This window comes from Xenopus laevis, chromosome 2S (assembly GCF_017654675.1).
Source record: "Xenopus laevis strain J_2021 chromosome 2S, Xenopus_laevis_v10.1, whole genome shotgun sequence".
Lineage (NCBI taxonomy): Eukaryota > Metazoa > Chordata > Amphibia > Anura > Pipidae > Xenopus > Xenopus laevis.
Window position 1 is genome coordinate 169,235,922 of NC_054374.1, and position 8,898 is coordinate 169,244,819.

Sequence of the window (8,898 nt, forward strand, 5' to 3'; positions counted from 1 at the left end):
TAACGTTTAATGTGAATGGGTTAAATGAGCCAGTTAAAAGGGCTCCGATTTTTCAAGAGTAAATTAAACTTAAGTCAAAAATAGTGATTCAAGAAACTCACTTCAAAGGAAAACACATACCAACTTTGAGACTTAAGCACTACCCCCATATTTTTATGAGCAACAACCCTTTAAAAAAATCTTTGGGAGTATTAAGCCTTATCCATAAAGACCTCCCATTCAAACATTTAGATACAATTACTGATAAGGAGGGGCGCTTTCTTATTTTAAAGGGGAAACTAATGGAACAACCTTGCACAATAGCAAATGTGTATGTACCCAATACGGCACAGATAACATACCTGAAACACTTCTTGAAAGTTCTAGGAAATTGCAAGGAAGGCCTCTTCATATTAGGGGGGGGCATTAACCTAACACTTAACCCCCTAATTGATTCATCTTCTGGGAAAACAAATGTATCCTACAAGGGTTTAAAGGAATTAAAAAAAGTCATTGTCTGATTTGCAATTGATTGATGTCTGGAAAGCACTCAATCTAGCAAAAAAGGACCATACGCACTTTTCAAAAGTCCATTCTGTTTATTTGAGAATAGATTATATATTTACATCACAATATTGGTTGAAATGGTTTCTAAGAGCAGACATTGGGAACACCATCTTATCTGATCACTCCCCGTTAACTTCTACATTCACAGTCCCCCAAACACGGAGAGCGGATTTTACATGGCGCTTGAATGAAAGGTTGTTGCCTACAGAAGGTAGAAAGAAACAGATCCAATCTTGGATAGATTCGATAATACAAAATAACACTGCTGATACTTCACCGGTGACACTGTGGGAAACTGGTAAATGTGTTCTGAGAGGCAGTCTGATTGCCATGGGGAGCAACCTGAAAAGAGAAAAAGATAAGGAGATTAATACCCTACTAAAAGAAATAATGATCCTAGAACAATCCCATAAAGAAACTATAGCCCAAGGGACATTAGTTTCACTTAAAAGCAAGAGATCACAATTGAAGGCCCTTCTTAATAATACAGTACAAAAAGCTTATATGAGGACGAAGCAGCGATATTATGAACTAAGCGATAAATGTAATAAGCATTTTGCTAGAATTACCAAAAAAATCCAACCCCAAATGCAGATCATGTCTGTTAAAGACAGGGATGATACATTACATCAGGACACTATAGGAGTAGCAAGGGCTTTTCAAGACTACTACCAAGCACTCTATTAATTGAACTCAGGCGCACCTAAAAAGACAGAAATTAGCAAAATAGAAACATTTATTAAAGAGGCAGGCCTAAACCAACTTACTCCGGAAATTACCCAAAAAATGGTAGCCCCTTTTGAATCGAAGGAAATAGAGGAGTCCATAGATTCCCTCACTCCAGGGTTTTCCCTGGACCGGATGGATACACTGCACTTTTCTATAAAGCCTTCAAACATGATATAATTCCAGTTCTGCTTAAATACTTTAATAGCATAACCAAAGAAACTGGGTTTCACTCACAAGCCCAGGAGGCCCACATAACAATTATCCCCAAACCAGACAAAGACCCCCAATTAAGCTCTAGCTATAGATCCATTTCCCTGATTAATATAGATTTGAAGTTGTATGCAAAAATGATAGCTAATAGAATAAAGAGATACTTATCTGGACTCCGCTAAAGCAGGGTTTGTGCCTAAAAGAGAAGAAAAGGACAATAAGGCTAAGATTATATCACTACTTAAACATGCCCAAAAACAAGGCATAATGGCAAAGGATAATGGCTCTATATGAGAAACCCACGGCACACATTAGAGTAAATGGAACCATGTCCTCAAAGGTGTCAATTTTAAATGGTACAAGGCAAGGATGCCCCCTCTCACCAGTCCTATTTATCATGGTGATGGAAACATTGTTGGCGCATATCAGACAGGACCCCGATATCTCAGGCATAATTGCTGCAGGTCAGGATTTTAAGTGTGTGGCCTTTGCAGATGATCTTTTACTTTGTATAACCAAATCTGCAATTTCCCTACCAAACATTATGCATTTAATGAGAGAATTTGGTATGCTATCTAATTTGAAAGTTAATTACTCCAAATCAGAGATACTCAATAAAACAGTCCCAGAGGCAAGAACCAATGTACTACAACAAAGCTTCCCATTTAAATGGGCTGATCCAAACAGCAAATATTTGGGTGTTAAAATTAGAACTGACCTAGGAAAACTCTACCAAGATAACTATATGCCCTTATTAACATATTTTCAAAAATCAGTTAGTAATTGGGCGAAATTACAACTTTTGTGGTTTGGGAGAATACAAACTATTGAGATGTTTCTTATACCCAAACTCTTATATCTTTTACAGGTACTTCCTATATTGGTGCCCAGTCCTTCTTTGCTTCCGTAAAGTCCATGATATCTAGATTTGTGTGGAAAGAGAAAAGCCCCCGACTGAAACATAATTTACTAATACAGCCTAAAGACAAAGGCGGCCTAAGCTTACCAGATGCATACCTTTATTATGTAGCTGTTCACCTTGTCCGTATCCTTAATTGGAGATTGGAGAAGAAGAAAAAAGACTGGTGCACTCTGGAACAATCATTGATCATCATCATCATCATCATCATTTATTTATATAGCGCTGTCAAGATACGCAGTGCTTTACTGCAGTTATAGCAAATAGGGAATAAATGGTGGATAACAGACAAGGATTACCGAGTACAATAGGGTTTACAAACTAAAAGGTTAGGGTACAATTGAGACATTAGGATTATATAAACACTTTGTCATTTTTGATACAGCAATGATTAATTAAGGTACATCCAAAAGGCCTCTTTAAACAGATGGGTCTTTGAGGAGCGCTTGAAAGTTTGGAAGGAAGGAGAAAGTCTGACAGCTTGTGGCAGAGAGTTCCAGAGAAAAGCAGAAGCCAGAGAGAAGTCTTGTAGGTGAGAATGGGCAGAAGTGATCAGAGGAGAAGTGAGGCGAAGATCAGAAGCAGAGCGTAGGTTTCGTGAAGGAGAGTATTTGGAGATTAGAGATGAAATATAGGGAGGGGTTTCATTATTAAGGGCCTTGAATGTGAGTGTAAGTAATTTGAATTTGATTCTAGAAGAGATTGGGAGAAGAGATTGATAGGGAACCCGGTGATGCACAACGTGTGGACAGAAAATGATATCAAAGCAACACCCCTTAGTGGGCGCCACATTGAAAGTGTGGCACAAAAATAAAAAAGAATATAAATTAACATCTTCTCCCTATATACTAAAAGCTTTAGTATACAATCTAGACTTTAAATCTAGTATGGAGAAAGGGTCATTCACGAGATGGGGTAAATGCGGTGACAGAGAAACCACAGTAAAAGATCTTATGAAAAATAACAGGCTGATACTGTTGGCCGAGATTCAGAAAAGATGGGGCTGTCACCCCAGAGACCCCTGGGAGTATAACCAACTCCATTTTTATATCAAATCTTTAAATCTTGATGATTGGGATAGACCTGAAACACATTGGGAAAGGCTGGTAGCTACACAAGTAGAAATAACCAAACCCCTCTCCAAAATGTATGAGCTGCTAATTGGGGCAATTTATTCCAAATATGAGAAAAAGAACTAGGAGTTACCATAACACAATATATGGGGCGAAAAGCGGGGCTGGGCACGCGCAGCGGCTGGACGGCGCATGCCCCTGTCACTGATGAGGAATCTCAAAGCTTCTGGCCTCTTCTCACCTTACCACCTGCCGCTTGATCCAATTCCCTCAAAACTTCTCCGCAATACCAATCCTTGTCTAATCCAAGCCTTAACTCATCTATTTAATCTTTCCCTCTCAACTGGACTGTTTCCTTCTCAACTAAAACATGCTCTTGTCACCCCCATTCTGAAAAAACCCTCTCTTGATCCCTCCAATCTTGACAACCTCCGACCTATCTCTCTGCTACCTTTCATCTCTAAACTACTTGAGCGCCTAGTCTACAACCGACTAACCTCATTCCTCTCTGACAATAACCTGCTGGACCCCCTACAATCTGGTTTTAAGCCACAACACTCCACGGAAACTGCCCTGACTCGACTAACTAATGACCTTTTAACCACTAAAGCCAACAATCACTTCTCACTACTAATACTGCTTGATCTCTCAGCCGCATTTGACACTGTAGATCACCCTCTCCTCCTCCAGTCCCTCCAGTCGCTTGGCCTTCGTGACACAGCCCTGTCCTGGTTCTCTTCTTACATCACCAATCGTTCCTTCAGTGTCTCCTACAATGGAGTATTATCTTCTCCCCTACCTCTTTCTGTTGGAGTTCCTCAAGGCTCTGTCCTGGGACCATTACTATTCTCCCTCTACTCTTCCTCCCTTGGCAAATTAATAAATTCGTATGGTTTCCACTACCACCTCTATGCTGACGATACTCAGATCTATCTCTCATCTCCTGATCTCAACCCAGAACTCCTAACTCACGTCTCCTCCTGCCTGTCCGCTATCTCTACCTGGATGTCGCAACGCTACCTTAAATTAAACCTCTCTAAAACTGAAATGGTTCTCTTTCCTCCAACTAACACCAGAAACATCCCGGAAGTATCCATCATAGTTAACAATTCCACTATCACCCCCTCTCCCCAGGCCCGGTGCCTTGGGGTTATCCTAGATTCTGCCCTGTCATTCACTCCTCATATCCAGTCACTTATTGAATCATGTCACTTCCACCTAAGGAACATATCCAAAATACCATCATTTATCACCCAAGATGCTGCCAAAATTCTTATTCACTCTCTCATCATATCGCGTCTAGACTACTGTAACTCTCTTTTAATTGGCCTCCCCCTCCAGAGACTGTCAGCTCTCCAGTCCATAATGAACACTGCTGCGAGGCTCATACACTTCAGCAACCGCTCCTCCTCTGCCTCGCCATTCTGTCAATCCCTGCACTGGCTTCCGTTACCTTTCAGAATCAAATTCAAATTAATGACACTGACTTTCAAAGCACTTCACAACTCTGCTCCACCCTACATCTCTGAACTCATCTCTATATACTCACCCACTCGCTTACTACACTCCTCTACTGACCTGCTACTCAACTCTTCTCTCATTACCTCCTCACATGCTCACATTCAAGACTTTGCAAGGGCTGCACCCCTCCTCTGAAACTCTCTCCCACGGTCAGTCCGACTTTCTCCCAACCTTTCTGCTTTCAAGAAATCTCTGAAAACGCACTTCTTTCGATCTGCTTAACTACCAAACGCAACACCACATACAGTACCACATTTCTCACCCACTTACTTCGATCTTACCCACTCCCACACCTTGTGTATTACTCCCTTCCCTTTAGAGTGTAAGCTCTTTTGCATAGGGCCTTCCTCACCTATTTGTACCGGTATTGATTGTGATGTTTGTTACTCCATATATTCTATATATGTAATTCGTGTGATGTAGTTGTATAATCACATTTACTCTACAGTGCTACGCAATATGTTGGCGCTATATAAATACATGTTAATAATAATAATAATAATAATATATGTGGAACAGTATAATCAAGGGGATACACAAAAACTTCCAGGGCAGCCAGAACGAAACAGGCAATCTAGAAATTAGTCACCCGGTGGCATTACACCCCTATATCATTGAAAAGGATGTTCCCCAGTAGTTCAGGTAACTGTGAAAAGGAGGAGGGGAATTACACTCACATTTGGTTAACATGCCCTTATTTACAACAGCTTTGGAGGTAAGTTGTAGAGTTTGTAAACAAAGTTACCCAAAATACTTTTAAAATGGAAGACAAGACGACAATACTATTGAATGTCAAGGCAGATACACAAGAGATTATAAAGGATCCCCTTAGCTTACAAAGTAAGTAAGTATTGATTCCAAGATACTGGAAAACACTGGTTGCTCCTAGCTTTAGAGAATGGTGGGCTCCCATAGAAGAAATAAGGCAGAAGAAATCTCATACTTATTACATAACCAGCGCACTATATATTGGAAAATATGGGCCCCATGGGTAAATTATCTCAAGAAAGCAACCAAACAACATAAGGCTTGACCACCAATTAAAGTCTATGACAAGTGAACCCATTCACCCTTCATTTATCACTAGTTACAGAAAATTTAGAAGTGAAATTCATACCACTGAAATGTATATCTTAAAGTAACCTATGACTTGTTCTCTAACTTATTTCAATTTTTATGTTATTGCAAATGATGTCAAACTGATGTGTAGATTTTTTTCTCCTGTTCCCCCCCCCTTTTTTGTCTTCTGTACCCCCTCCCAGTTTAAAATACAATAAAGAAATAATTAATCAAAACCTTAAGGCGTTGGTGTTTGCTGTGCATGCTGGGAGTGCTGGTGCAAGAAGGGAGTAAGTGCACTGACTGCTGTGGGTTCTGTGAGTATCTGACTGAGACAAACAGCTTTTTCTTTTCTCTGTTTGGGGTCAACTCGTAGATACATTTAGTGCATTTATTTTCTTTTTGTGTTAAATCCTGAAATTGTTTCTAAGGGGAACTTTTGTTTAAAAAAAGAAATAAATAAAATGTTAATAAGGGGTTGTTTTACTGCTGGTAGCAAACAGCATAATGAGGGAGGAAGGTTTGTGACAGTCAGGAGGGAAAGTAGAGGACAGAAGGGTAGGGGGGCTGGTCCACAGCTTGTCCAAAACTGCAAATTTGCCATTTTGGCTGAAGATACTGGGGAGGAAAACTCGGAACTGACATGTATGGAGCAGACTGACTCTCAGAGCACCCTGGGGGCAGTGTTTGTAATAAAGGTGGTGGGGGGAGTGCAAGGAAGGAAAGGCAGGTTCTAGTTATAGGGGATTCAATTATTAGAAAGGTGGATAGGGGAATCTGTCACAAGGCCCCTACATGCCAAACAGTCTGCTGCTTGCCTGGTGCTGGGGTTCTGCATGTGGTGGAATGAGTGGACAGATTATTGAGGGGCTGGGGAAGACCCGGGAGTTGGGGTACACATAGGTACCAACGACAAAGTTAGAGGAGGTGGTGAAGTCCTCAAGAACAATTTTAAAAAATTAGGTTTAAAGTTGAGGGCGAGGACTTCCAAGGTAATTTTCTCAGAGATATTACCTGAGCCACGAGCAACGCTCAATGGGGCAGCTGTTTTGGGAGAGAAGATGTCTGGAGGGTTGGAGGAGATTTTAAACTAGGTGTGGGGGGGGGGGAGGGTTCAGTAAAAGATTCAGTGGAAGACAGGTTAGATGAGATAGTGGGCAAAGAAAGGGAAAATGGGGGAGGAGATTTGGCTGGGGGTTAAGGATAGAGAGGAGCACATGTCATATGGTCAATATGGGACCAGTATTAAATGTATGTTGGCAAATGCAACGAGTCTGACTGGTAAAATGGGAGAACTGGAGCTGCTGGTGTTGGAGGGAAAATATGATGTGATTGGCTGAAACATGGCTGAATGAGTCACATGACTGGGCAGTAAATATCAGTGGCTATACTTTGTTTCCCAGGGACAGAGGCAATAGAAAAGGAGGAGGGGTATGTCTGTATGTTAGGCAGGATTTAAATCTAATATAAAGGAGGAGGTTATGTTAGAAAATGAGGGGGCAGAAGTCGTATGGGTGGAGTTCTTCACCAATTGTAAAGAGTCCAGCAAATTAATTGTAGGAGTCGCTATACACCCCCTAATGTAAGTGACGAGGAGGAGGCGAAGCTCCTGATGCAAATAGAAAAGGCTGCTAGTTTGGGTAAAGTAATGATAATGGGGGATTTTAATTAGCCAGATATTGACTGGAGCAACAGTACTGCCAGATCAGTTAATGGGAACAAGTTTATAAACTGTTACATGACAATTTTATGGCACAGGTTGTTGAGGAGCCAACCAGAAAAAATGCTATTCTGGATCTAGTGATCTCTAATGAGCCAGAACTTATAGCAAATGTGCAAGTCATTGAACCCCTGGGTAATAGTGACCATAATGTTATATCTTTTAATGTCTGGTGCAAAAAACAAAAATATACTGGGGCAACAAAAACCAGGAATTTTGGAAAAGCTAATTTTAGTGCCTTGAGGGCTGCCCTACAGAGTATTGATTGGGGCATTAGGTTTTCAGCTAAAAACACAGAACAGAAATGGTTGTCCTTTAAAATGATATTAAATCATTACTGTTCTCAATTTATTCCCTTAAGAAGTAAACGTAGAAGCTCTAAGAATCATCCTGTGTGGCTTAATACAAAAGTAAAGAAGTTAATGGGAAAGAAGAGAAAGGCATTTAATAACTACAAATCTGTAGGGACAGAAGCTGCATTTAATGAATATAAACACTGAAATAAATGTTGTAAATCAGCAATCCGGAAGGCTAAGAAAAGAAATGAAGAGTTAATTGTGGTGGAGGTGAAAACTAACCCTAAAAAGTTCAACAAATATATTAATAGTAAAAAGATGCAGGTTGAGAGGGTCATTATTCCACTGTATAGAGCACTGGTAAGGCCCCATCTAGAATATGCCGTACAGTTTTGGTCTCCATCACTCAAACAGGACATTATTGTATTAGAGAGGGGACAGAGAAGGGCAACTAAGCTGGTAAAGGGAAAATCTTAGCTATGAGGAAAGACTGGCCAAATTGGGGATGTTCACGCTGGAGAAGAGGCGCTTAAGGGGAGATATGATAACTATGTATAAATATATAAGGGGATCATATAATAATCTCTCTAATGATTTATTTACCAGTAGGTCTTTCCAGCTGACACAAGGTCACCCATTCCGATTAGAACAAAAGAGGTTCCAGCTAAATATTGGGAAGGGGTTTGTTACAGTGAGAGCTGTGAAGATATGGAATTCTCTCCCTGAATCAGGGGTACAGGCTGATACATTAGATAGGTACAAGGAAGGGTCGGATGCTTTATTCACCAGTAGCTCCTCCCAGCAGACAGGAGGGAGCCAATGAGA